This window comes from Aegilops tauschii, chromosome 6, assembly GCF_002575655.3.
Source record: "Aegilops tauschii subsp. strangulata cultivar AL8/78 chromosome 6, Aet v6.0, whole genome shotgun sequence".
In the NCBI taxonomy this organism is placed as follows: Eukaryota; Viridiplantae; Streptophyta; class Magnoliopsida; order Poales; family Poaceae; genus Aegilops; species Aegilops tauschii.
The window spans coordinates 27,339,015-27,352,704 of NC_053040.3; the positions used below are offsets into that span (position 1 = coordinate 27,339,015).

The following is a 13,690-nucleotide window of genomic DNA, read 5'->3' on the forward strand; positions in this document are numbered from 1 at the left end:
TTAATTAATAGGTTTAATTAAACTAATTAAAATCTATTAGCCTAATAACCTAGTTAGACTAAATTAACTAGTTAGTTAATGTAACAGTCAATGACAGGGGGACCTCACCCCCTGTTGACCAGTCTAACGTTGACTGGTCAACAGGGACCCCCTGGCCCACCTGTCAGCCTCTGCTACACTTCTATGTATGCAGATCTGGGTGCACCTAGCATTTAGCTATTTAATTTTGAATTAATAATAATTTCAGAATATTATTAAAACTTGGAAAAATCATAAAAAATAAACCGTAGTTTGGATGAAAAAACTTTGTACATGAAAGTTGCTCAGATCGACGAGACGAATCTGGATACGTAGCCCGTTCGTCCGCCACACATCCCTAACATAGCGAACACGCAACTTTCCCCCTCCGGTTCATCTGTCCGAAAATGCGAAACACCGGGAATACTTTCCCGGATGTTTCCCCCCTTCGCCAGTATCACCTACTGCCGCGTTAGGGCACACCTAGCACCGGTCATTGTCATGTCATACATCGTCATGCTTATGTTTGCATTATATTTATTGTTTCTCCCCCCCTCTTCTCTCATTAGACATCGAGACCGACGCCGCTGCTACCCAGTACGACTACGGTGTTGACGACCCCTCCTTCTCGGCTAAGCTTCCAGGTGAGGGAGTCCTGGACTAAGGGGTCCTCGGGCGTCTGGCCTGTTATTCGTTGGGCCGGACTGACGGGCTGTGAAGACATGAAGGCCGAAGACTATACCAGTGTCCGGATTGGACTCTACTTGGCGTGGAAGGCAAGCTAGGCGACCGACTATGAAGATTCCCTCTTATGTAACCAACTCCATGTAACCCTAGATCTCTCCGGTGCCTATATAAACCGGAGAGCATAGTCCGGATAGGGACACATTCATGACCATATTCACATAGGCTAGACTTCTAGGGTTTAGCCATTACGATCTCGTGGTAGATCAACTCTTGTAACACTCATATTCATCAAGATCAATCAAGCAGGAAGTAGGGTATTACCTCCATAGAGAGGGCCCGAACCTGGGTAAACATCGTGTCCCCCGTCTCCTGTTACCATCGATCCTAGATGCACAGTTCGGGACCCTCTACCCGAGATCCGCCGGTTTTGACACCGACATTGGTGCTTTCATTGAGAGTTCCACTGTGCCGTCGACATAAGGCTCAATGCCCCCTTCAATCGTCGGTAATGGCGTCGTTCAGGGAGAAACCTTTCTCCCCAGACAAATCTTTGTGTTCGGCAGCTTCGTACTGTAGGCCAACTCACTTGGACATCTGGAGCAGGTCGATAGCTACGCCCCTGGCCATCAGGTCAGATTTGGAAGCTTGAACTACGTTGCGGATATCCGTGGAGACTTGATCTTCGATGGATTTGAGACCGCGGCGATCGCTCTCCTTCTCTCCGATGAACATGACTTAAATCTGTCATCGGAGCACACCCAGGAGATGGATCCTGTTGCTGCAACGGCCTCAGTACCGAAGCTAATCATCCCCTCCGAGGCCATAAAGTCCGCGACGTTGGAGCCGCACGCGGACTTGACATCCTGCAATGCTTGCGTCGATGGAACTCCGGACTCGTCTCCGGCTACACGTTCCGGACCAAGTGCGCCTGCGGACACCGAGCTGGATCGGTTATCGATCTTCAAATTTAGCGCCGCAGACATCTTCCAACATTCGCCTTTGGGTGACGTACTAAATTCTTTGAAGAACTTATCCTTGGAGGAAGACCCACAGCCGAACTATGTTCGGTTCGAGCTAGAGGCGGACGACGAGGAATTTCGCTTCCCACCCGCCGCCCACTTCATAGCCACCGTCAACGACTTAACCGACGTGCTTGACTATGGCTCCGAAGACATCACCGATATGGACGACGATGCCGACAATGAGCAAGGCCAAGACCCGCCATTCACTGGACGTTGGACGGCCACCTCTTCGTATGACGTGTACATGGTTGATACACCCAAAGGATCCGGCGACGATAAAGAAGAGCCGAATAAGAACAAACCCTCTGAAATGCAGTCCAAGCGTCGGCGCCCCAAACGTCGTTCGAAGCCTCATCGCTCAAAGGATGGCAACACTGGCACCGGAGAAAATAGTACTCCGGGCGACGCCGAAAACAATGAAGACCCTGTCGGCGCTGCATCCGAACAGGAGGAACATGACAACACGCAAGACAACCCTGATGAACAGGCCATAGAAGATAACTCGGAGGACGATAGTTACCATCCACCCTCCGAAGAGGAGATAAGGCTCGGCAACGAAGACTTCATCGTGCCGGAGGACCCTATGGAGCAGGAGCGTTTTAAGCTTCAGCTCATAGCCACTGCAAGGAGCCTGAAAAAGAAACAGTAGCAGCTTCAAGCTGAACAAGACCTGCTCGTCGACAGATGGACCGACGTCCTGACAGCCGAAGAATATGGCCTCAAGCGCCCAGCCAAGAGCTACCAGAAACGCAGACTGCTACCTCAATTCGATGAGGAGGCACCGGAACACATATCTCCCTCACGTAATGCGGATCGACCACCGCGTGGTCGAGACAGGGCGGCCGACCGGCCACCCCGCGGTCGGGATAAAGCGGCAATCCAGGCCGAACAGCAGCCTGCCCCACCACCCCGCAAAAATAAAGACGAAAGAGTTCGGGGTCACACGTACGACCTTCGGCAGACCCTGCACAGTAGAGCAGGACACACAAGATCGATCTACGGATCGCGAGGACGTGCCTCGAGGCACGAAGACGGCTACCTATTCGGACGTGATAAATCTAACCATGCCCGGGCCGAATGCCGCAGACGGACTCCATCAGAGCTACACCGCGATGCGGCCCGGTACAGAGGTGCCGCACACCCTCTCTGCTTCATGGATGAAGTACCGGACCATGAATTCCCCAAGGGGTTCAAGCCCGTCAATATCGAATCATACGACGACACAACCGATCCCGTAGTATGGAGCGAGGACTTTATTCTCCATATCCATATGGCTCGAGGAGACGATCTCCACGCCATTAAATACCTCCCGCTAAAGCTCAAAGGGCCAGCTCGGCACTAGCTTAACAGCCTGCCTAAAAACTCCATCGGCAGTTGGGAGGACTTGGAAGAGGTTTTCCTTGATAACTTCCAAGGAACTTATGTCCGGCCACCAGACGCCGATGACTTAAGCCACATAGTTCAACAACCCGGAGAATCAGCCAGAAAATTTTGGACTAGGTTCCTAACCAAAAAGAACCAGATCGTCGACTGTCCGGATGCCGAAGCCCTAGCGGCCTTTAAGCATAGCATCCGGGATGAATGGCTTGCCCGCCACCTCGGCTAAGAAAAACCGAGGTCCATGGCAGCCCTCACGGCACTTATGACCCGCTTTTGCGCGGGAGAAGATAGTTGGTTGGCTCGCAGTACAAGCACGGCCAATGAAACAAGCCCCTCCGAGGCCAAAAACAGCACCGGCAAGCTCCGGCGCAACAGAAACAAACGCCGAAGCAATGGTGATAACACCGACAACACAACAGTTCATGCAGGATTCAGTGGCTCAAAGTCCGGCCAGCGAAAGAAGCCCTATAAAAGGAGCAGCGGAAAAGCATCCAGCTTGGACCGCATACTCGATCGTCCTTGCCAAATACACGGCACCCCAGACAAACCGGCCAACCATACTAACAGAGACTGCCGGGTCTTTAAACAAGCCAGCAAGGTAAATAGCAGAAACAAAGAAGGGGAATCACAGAGCGAGGACGATGACGAAGAGCCCCGGCAGCCGAACAACGGGGGGCAAAAGAAATTTCCGCCTCAAGTCAAAACGGTGAACATGATATATGCTACACATATTCCCAAAAGGGAGCGCAAGCGCGCACTCAGGGACGTCTATGCGGTAGAGCCCGTCGCCCCGAAATTTAATCCGTGGTCATCATTCCCGATCACATTCGACCACCAAGACCATCCAATTAGCATCCGGCATGGCGGTTCAGCCGCACTAGTCCTCGACCCAATCATCGATGGATTCCACCTGACTCGAGTCCTAATGGACGGCGGTAGCAGCCTCAACCTGCTCTATCAGGATATAGTACGTAAAATGAGCATTGACCCCTCATGAGTCAAGCCCACGAAGACTACCTTTAAAGGAGTCATACCAGGCATAGAAGCCCATTGTACAGGCTCAATAACGCTGGAGGTAGTATTCGGTTCCCCGGATAACTTCCGAAGCGAAGAACTAATCTTCGATATCGTCCCATTTCGCAGCGGCTATCACGCGCTGCTCGGACGAACCGCATTCGCTAGATTCAACGCGGTGCCGCATTATGCTTATCTCAAGCTCAAGATGCCCGGTCCACGTGGCGTCATTACAGTAAATGGAAACACAGAACGCTCCCTCCGTACAGAGGAGCGCACCGCCGCCCTATCAGCAGAAGTACAGAGTGGCCTTCTGAAGCAACACCATAATCCGGTTGCCGAGCCCCTGGACATCATTAAGAGGGTCCGGACTACACTGCAGCAGGACAACTCGTCTCATCACGGGCCAAACTAGCAAATTCGGCCTCCGTCCCAGCCCAGACGAGGCAATGGTATTAGTACCGCGCGCATATAAGCTACGCACTCATAGGTACTGGCGGAGGCACAACTCGCTCGCAATCCACAGTACGGCTTGATAGACCCTGGGATTCGCACGCTTCTGTTTTTTCGTTGTACATGTCTTCTTCTCTTTTCAAGAGCTATACGGACGACCTGCTTGCAGAACACACCACGGAGGCAAGGAGCTCTAGCGTACAAGGGAACCCCCAGGTGGTTTCTAATAAACGATTACCATACTTGTTTTACATACCCGCATGCAGCTCGCCCTTGGTTATGGCATTTTTCAATAGCCTTACTTGCTTATCGCATTACTTGTACAAAGTACGCCTTGACGTACTGATTACATCACAACGGTGAATAAATGGTGGCATCAGCCCATTACTTCATTTTTCCGTTCCTCACCTCAGTATCTATTACTCATTGCACACGTACACCATGGTACATACTAATGCGCCACGGGCTTAATTACACCCCGCATCATGGCAGTAAAAGTCCGAACACTTTTACAGTATAGTTCGGCACCCCGAACTTATAGCATTATATGCATCGGCTCCGAATCATGTCTTTGGTCAATAGTTGGGTTGCCCGGCTCCTGTGCTTACTACCTTACGTTCCGCTATATCGGCTAGGGTAGTAAAGGGAGAACTACTGCAATTGTGTCCCGGTTCTTCCGGACGAGCACCTTAGTAGAGAAAGCCAAAAACTGACTGTTATGATGGAGCGAGAGCCGGTCAGCTGTTCGAGAGGTTCCAAATCGTTAGAGATTTTTTCCGCTTCTTGCGAAGAATCGGTTTCTCCGATTAGGCATGTATAGCGCCCCTAATTCGGCCTTCTGAACACCAGGGGCTTCGCCAACTTTATCAATTGTCAAACTCCTATGGCTAAGTGAGGGCGGTAAAGGCCGCATAGTCTGATTGCCTTGTTCGTTGTGCTAGACACCTCCTTTAAGGACCAGAATATGGAGTAAAGAGTGTTTAGATTTATCCCGAACACCCCCGTACTATCTACGTGGGGGCAGAAGCCGACGAGTGGTCATCCCTCAGATTTAATAAATGGCCGCACAGGAGGTAAAATTTAAATCATAAACATTACACTGCATAACATCTTTGTTCCATATCACATGGCAAGATAATACACATGTTCTTATGGGAATATAATATCCTTCGAACATTGCTCCGCCGCAAGGCGGGACCCCTCCAGGACACCATCAAAATAATGCTCGGGTCTAGGATGCTCCTTGCCCTCCGGCGGTCCCTCGGTCATCAGCTTCTTGGCATCGAGCTTCGCCCAATGCGTCTTGAATACAGACCGACCACTTCACGGCTTCGAGCCGCGGACAGGCACTCACAAGCCACTGCACAAGTCCGAAGTAGCTACTAGGTATAGGATCGGCAGGCCACAGCCAGACTATAAAGTCCTTCATGGCTAACTCTGCCAACCTGTGCAGCTCGACCAACTGCTTTAGCTGGTCGCTGAAGGGCACCGGATGTTCGGATCCCAGATATTGGGACCAGAACAGCTTCTCCGTAGACATCCCTTCCTCGGCTCTATAATGCTCGGCCGCATCCGACACACTGTGCGGCGGACCTGTAAATGCCCCTGGAAAACCAAAATTCAGGATAAGTACCAGGGGCGTTGCTTCTACACGCTTGCTCTGCATGGTGAAGAACTTACCCGCCGCAATCTTCTTGGCCATCTCGATTTCCTGGAGGGCGCTCTGGGCTTCGGCTCGCGCATCCTGAGTGCTCTGGCGAGCCTTCACCAATTCGGACTCTTGCGCCTTACAATCGCGCTCCAGGGCCTCAAATCTCTCTATCGTGCCCTGGAGCTGTTACTACGCCTCGCCAACCCGGGCCTCGTGCTTCTCGCGCGAGACGCGCTCTTTGGCCACTTGGTCCTCGGCCTCGGTTAGCGCCTTCTTCAGGGTTCCCACCTCGGCCGTGGCCCCTAATAAAGTTTATGACACTTTAGCCCAGTCGGACTATTCATTTCTTTTCGAAATGTACCCACAGGTTACTGCATACCTTGGCTATCCTCCAACTGCTTCTTCACGCGGCCGAGCTCCTCCTCGGCCCGCTCCAATTTCTGCTTCAGTCCGGAGACCTCCGCAGCATGAGCAGTGGCAGCCTGCAGCGATACCTGCTTATTCACATAGACAACTCATGTTAGACTCCTGCGGTTTTTTGATCCTCTGTTCGGCTTTTCTTCCCGAACACCAAACAGAGTATCAGGGGCTACTGTCTATACTGTGATTATTTTCCTATAATCACATTACTTACCTCAAAGCCCGTTAGAAGGCTAGTGCAGGCTTCGGTCAGTCCGCTTTTAACGGACTGAACCTTCTCTATTACCGTGTCCATAAGGACACGATGTTCATCCACGATAGAGGCGCCTCATAGCGCCTCCAGCAGATTATCCGGTGCCTCTGGTTGGGCAGAGGTCACCGGTGGAACAGGCACACCCCCTCCTGGTGGGGAATGCCGTTCGCTGGACCCCGGAGCCGTATAGATTTCCGGAATGTATCCGGCTGAGGCCGAAGGGAACTCGGGCCCCATCACCAGTCCCCATGGGGGATTTTTCCCCCATGTGTCCGGCGTCCGAGGAGTCATCCTGGGGCGTCACCACAATGATCTCCGGAACCTCCCCCCGGCTTGGGAAAGTCTTTTTGGACACCGCCTCGTCATCACCCTTGGGTGAGATGGAATGAGCATGTGGCGGAGACATGCTAGCCATCTCCTCTGTGTCCAGCGAATCCTCTGTCGAGGATCGCGGAGAGCCATCGCGCGCCGGACTGCAAGGACAAAGTTTACAATATGTCAATATTACAAACCGGAAAAGCCAGACATTTGCGAATTCTGGTACTTACGAAGCGGCCCGAGGCTTGGTCCGGCGAGGTCGTTCCGGACAGCTGTCAACATCCCACACGGAGTGATCCGCGAGGGAGCCTTTAACCCTCTTAGGCGCTTTCACCTCCGGGCTTGTGGGGGCCGCTCTCTTCTTCCTCCCCGCTTCAGGTGGGGAGTCATTTTCTTCTTCCTCTTCATCGCCGTCGTCAGCGGACGAAGAGGAAGTCTCGCTTCCGGACGTCTCGTCCGGAGTGCTTCTCCGGCGAAGGCCCTTCTTGGCCCCTTGGGCCGCCTTCTTAGCCGTCTTCTCCGGCACCTCGTAAGGTGCAGGGAACAGCATCTTCTCCAATAATGGAAATTCTTGGTCCTCGGGCAGCGGAGCCGGACAGTTAATCTCCTCAGCCAACTTAATCCAGTCCTGAAAATAGGGGAAGGAAGCTTAAATTTCCTCTCAAAATATGCTAGTAGGGGATACGCCTTGAAAACATTAAAGGAACTGACCGGGTTGGGCTGGCGCTTTAAGCTAAGCCCGCGGTCTTCGGTCGTAGGCGGTGGCGTCTCGCCAGCCTTGAAGAGCACCTTCCAGATTTCTTCGTGTGTCGTTCCGAAGAGCTCCAGTAGCGTCTGGTGCTTGGCCGGCTCGAACTCCCACAAATTACAAGTTCGGCATTGGCACGGAAGGACCCGACGAACAAGCATGACCTGGACCACGTTGACAAGCTTGATTTTCCTTTCTATCATGTTCTGGATGCATGTCTGGAGCCCAGTCAGCTCGTCCGAGGGACCCCCAGGTTAGGCCCCTCTCTTGGCAGGAGGTGAGCCGCATCGGGATTCCGGATCGGAATTCGGGGGCCACCAACCAGTCAGCGTCGCACGGCTCAGTGAGGTAGAGCCACCCCGATTGCCACCCCTTCACCGTCTCCGCAAACGAACCTTCGGGCCAGGTGACGTTGGGCATCTTGCTCACCATAGCGCCTCCGCACTCTGCTTGTTGACCGCGCACTACTTTCGGCCTCACATTGAAGGTCTTCAGCCACAGGCCGAAGTGAGGCGGGATGCAGAGAAAAGCCTCACAAACGACGATAAACGCCGAAATGTTGAGGATGAAGTTGGGGGCTAGGTCATGAAAATCCAGCCCAGAGTAAGACATCAACCCGCGGACGAATGGGTGAATAGGGTGTTGGGGATCGTTGCAGAAATTAAAAAATTTCTACGCATCACCAAGATCAATCTATGGAGAGACTAGCAACGAGAGAGAGGGGAGTGCAGCTTCATACCCTTGAAGATCGCGATGCGGAAGCGTTACAAGAACGCGGATGAAGGAGTCGTACTCGTAACGATTCAGATCGCGGTTGATTCCGATCTAAGCGCCGAACAACGGCGCCTCCGCGTTCAACACACGTACAGCCCGGGGACGTCTCCTCCTTCTTGATCCAGCAAGGGGAGAGGAGAAGTTGAGGGACAGCTCCGGCAGTACGACGGCGTGGTGGTGGAGCTTGCAGTTCTCCGGCAGGGCTTCGCCAAGCACTACGGAGGAGGAGGAGGTGTTGGGGAGGGAGAGGGCTGCGCGAGGGGAAGGGGTGCGGCTCCCATGCGCCTCCCCACTATATATAGGGGTGGAGGGGGCTGGTTTCTTGCCCTCCAAGTCCATTGGGGCGTTGGCAAAGGTGGGGGAAAGAAATCTCATCTTTTCCCTTCCCCACCGATTGTTATCCCCATTTTTTAGGGATCTTGATCTTATCCCTTCAGGATATGATCTTATTCCTTCTAAGGGGGGATCTTGGTGTGCCTTGACCAGGGGTGTGGGGCCTTGCCCCCACTACCCACGTTCATGTGGGTCCCCCCATGCAGGTGGGCCCCGCTCCGGAACCTTCTAGAACCTTCCCGGTAGAATACCGAAAAATCCCGAACATTTTCCGGTGGCCAAAATAGGACTTCCCATATATAAATCTTTACCTCCGGACCATTCCGGAACTCCTCGTGACGTCCGGGATCTCATCCGGGACTCCGAACAACATTCGGTAACTGCACACTAATTCCCATAACAACTCTAGCGTCACCGAACCTTAAGTGTGTAGACCCTACGGGTTCGGGAATCATGCAGACATGACCGAGACAGCTCTCTGGCCAATAACCAACAGCGGGATCTGGATACCCATGTTGGCTCCCACATGTTCCACGATGATCTCATCGGATGAACCACGATGTCAGTGATTCAATCAATCCTGTATATACAATTCCCTTTGTCAATCGGTACGTTACTTGCCCGAGATTCGATCGTCGGTATCCCAATACCTCGTTCAATCTCGTTACCGGCAAGTCACTTTACTGGTTTCGTAATGCATGATCCCGCGACTAACTACTTAGTCACATTGAGCTCATTATGATGATGCATTACCGAGTGGGCCCAGAGATACCTCTCCGTCATATGGAGTGACAAATCCCAGTCTCGATTCGTGCCAACCCAACAGACACTTTGGGAGATACCTGTAGTGTACCTTTATAGCCACCCAGTTACGTTGTGACGTTTGGCAGACCCAAAGCATTCCTACGGTATCCGGGAGTTTCACAATCTCATGGTCTAAGGAAATGATACTTGACATTAGAAAAGCTTTAGCAGACGAACTACACGATCTTGTGCTATGCTCAGGATTGGGTCTTGTCCATCACATCATTCTCCTAATGATGTGATCCCGTTATCAACGACATCCAATGTCCATGGTCAGGAAACCGTAACCATCTATTGATCAACGAGCTAGTCAACTAGAGGCTCACTAGGGACATGTTATGGTCTATGTATTCACACATGTATTACGATTTCCGGATAACACAATTATAGCATGAACAATAGACAATTATCATGAACAAGAAAATATAATAATAACCACTTTATTATTGCCTCTAGGGCATATTTCCAACAGTCTCCCACTTGCACTAGAGTCAATAATCTAGTTACATTGTGATGAATCGAACACCCATAGAGTACTGGTGTTGATCATGTTTTGCTCGTGGAAGAGGTTTATTCAACGGATCTGCGACATTCAGATCTGTATGCACTTTACAAATATCTATGTCTCCATCTTGAACATGTTCACGAATGGAGTTGAAGCGACGCTTGATATGCCTGGTCTTCTTGTGAAACCTGGGCTCCTTGGCAAGGGCAATAGCTCCAGTGTTTTCACAGAAGAGAGTCATTGGGCCCGACGCATTGGGAATAACTCCTAGGTCGGTGATGAACTCCTTCATCCATACTGCTTCCTCTGCTGCCTCCGAGGCTGCTATGTACTCCGCTTCACATGTAGATCCCGCCGCGACGCTTTGCTTGCAACTGCACCAGCTGACTGCCCCACCATTCAAAATATACACGTATCCGGTTTGTGACTTGGAGTCATCTAGATCTGTGTCGAAGCTAGCATCGACGTAACCCTTTACGACGAGCTCTTCGTCACCTCCATAAACGAGAAACATATCCTTAGTCCTTTTCAGGTACTTCAGGATGTTCTTGACCGTTGTCCAATGTTCCTTGCCGGGATTACTTTGGTACCTCCCTACCAAACTTACGGCGAGGTTCACATCAGGTCTGGTACACAGCATGGCATACATAATAGACCCTATGGCTGAGGCATAGGGGATGACCACTACAACAAAATAGGTCAGTAGGTACGCTTTTTCTAAGACGCTTTTATATTCGTCCTTATACTAGGAAGCATTTAGTATGTAGACACGCTTCTTGGGACGATGTATAGAACGTCACATATCTTAATTTTTTGTTATATCACATTTATTATTTTCTACACATGTAAATAGGTAGAGACGATTTTTGAGGCGTTTTACCATACATATAAGAGTTTAACAATGAAATAATAAAATCAAACAAAAATGGGAAAACAAATGGAAATTACCTGGCCCATCTCCGCCCACGAATGGAACAGAACCTCAACGCGCTCCCTCCTTCACCCTATCCCGCCGCCACGACCTTTCGCTGCCAGCCATGGCGCCGCCGGGCTGGCTCCTCCTGCACCCCTGCCAATCTGCACGGCGGCGGGTGGGCTTCTCCTGCACCCGTGTGACGCCTAGTCCCACCCCCTGCCAATATCCACCATGGCGGGCTGCCATTTCTGCCCACTATGCCGCCGGGGCTGCCTCCTCCTGCATCCGTGCGCCGCCTAGATCTCCACTGCAGCGAGTCTTCCATCTATTGCCCCACACCGCCCCCTTGCCACACTACGTTCCGGCTTAATCATACGAGTTGACAACCTCTCGTACCCCATTGGACCAGGGCAAGGAGAAGGTGTTAGGGGCGGAACCGTCAGCAACGCTGTACTTTAGTTGCAACATCGCTGGTAGCTTCTCCGCCGACACATAGCCGAATCAGTGGTAATCAATCGATTCCCTTGTTTAATTTCAGCAATCACCATGTTTGGATTCCCTTGTTTAATTTCAGCAATCACATGTTTGGATGTTCGTGTTCATGTTTAATTTCAGCAATCGATTCCCTTGTTTAATTTCAGAAATCACCATGTTTGGATGTTCACATCTAAAATTAAGACAACCTATAGTCGATGTCGATGTTCATGTTTGGATTTGTTGGGTTTGCATCTGATACTAATGGTTCTTACTGGTAGATGTGTTAACTGGCATGTATACTCACGACAGGTTCATGACCATGCTATATACTGATGATATATTCTTAATGAAGTCTGCCAAAGGTAGTTTTGACCATATTTTTGAAACAGTCCATATGTTAGAATGAACTGAACTAAGCTATGCCTTTGAGGTAAGCCTATTTCCTCTCCCGTTGATTCTTCTTCTGACCAACGGGGACACACTATCCGTCTTGAATATTGGAGTGGAAAGACTGGAAGGTAAGACTGGAAGCAACTATAAATTCTTCTGAGGATTTTGACAATTGTTTTAGTGGCATAATTTCAGAGAAGGATCGGCTTACTGAGAAATCACCAATTAAAGTGTTTGGTGACTAGTGAGGAATCACCAAGTAACCCTACTTCAAAAATTCTAGGAACATATCAGGTCCAGGAACTTTTTTATTTTTTGCAAAGCTCTATACTATTAATGCTCGCGCTATCTAATGTTTATGTTCTAATTCTCTCTAACTACTATTGCAGGTCAAGGGAATTAGGAATGGTAAGGAGGCAAGGACTAGTTTTTCATTATTATGGAGAATCTTTTATTTGGTTGTAACATACTGCAAAGATATGATCTGAAGAGTGCTCTTTTCTCACGATATGTTGCTTATTCAACAAATCCCGAGAGTGTACTGTTGGATCAAAATTTTATTGAAGATATGCTTACCATGCCTATCTACATTAAAGGACTAACCAAAAATTTCATGGAACGAGACATCCTTTCTATGTGTAAGTATGCTGCCTATTGCTACAAATTGTTTTCATCGAGTTCATATGCATTTGGGCGTATGCTTATTATGTTAGCTTACAAGTTGCATCTCTTGTGTTTCCAGAACATGAATGTCATGGATTACTCCATATTGATTGGAGTGGACAGACAGAAGAATGAACTTTTATTCCGAATAATAGATTACTTGAGGCAATATATCTGGGACAAGCAACTGGAGTCGTGGGTAAAGACATCGCTTGTTGTTTCCAAGAATCTATCTCCAACAGTAATCTCACCAAAGGAGTACAAATTAATATTCAGGGCATTTATGTCTCGGTACTTCAAATCAGTCGTAGATGCTCGAGTCTTCAGGCATGATCGTTTGAGATGTTGGTAGCTCAACTTATCTTGAATTCTTGAGTATGGTTCATGCTCCCGTGGTCATTGTCTTGCTGGAAAATATGGCTTAGTCCAAGCATGCCTACAACGTCTTATGTGTTCAGCACTAAGTTTCCTTCTGTTCATTTTTGTGTTGTGTGTATCATTCTACATATTGTTTCTCGCCTGTTGTACATAGCATTCGGACTTAAGATACGCTCAAAAGGAAAATCAGTGGTGATTGACATGCACAGAACCAAAGATATGTTCTTTGTTGATGATCGTGCTGCCAAATTTTGAACCGAAATAAATGTGCCCAGAATTTGATGAAACTTTGACACAAAGATAACCATATGATGACTAGTATTCTGGGAAATTTTCATCAAATTTGGAGTCACCATGTGGGAGAATCTGAATCGTCCATTGTTCATTTTCAGCCAAAAATTGGCCAAAAATTGGAACCGAAAAACAAAGTATCCAGAAAATTATGAAATTTTTACACAAGGACAACCATATGATGATCAGTATTCT

The 13,690-nt window shown here is 49.7% G+C and overlaps 1 long non-coding RNA gene across 1 annotated transcript; it reads left to right on the top strand.

Moving 5' to 3' along the window:
• The first annotated feature begins 11,380 nt into the window (after positions 1–11,380).
• LOC109767367 (uncharacterized) lies at positions 11,381–13,472 on the top strand. Its single transcript, XR_002233836.4, has 3 exons — positions 11,381–12,457; positions 12,553–12,801; positions 12,906–13,472. It is a non-coding gene; the product is annotated as an uncharacterized lncRNA (long non-coding RNA).
• The last annotated feature ends 218 nt before the right edge of the window (positions 13,473–13,690 follow it).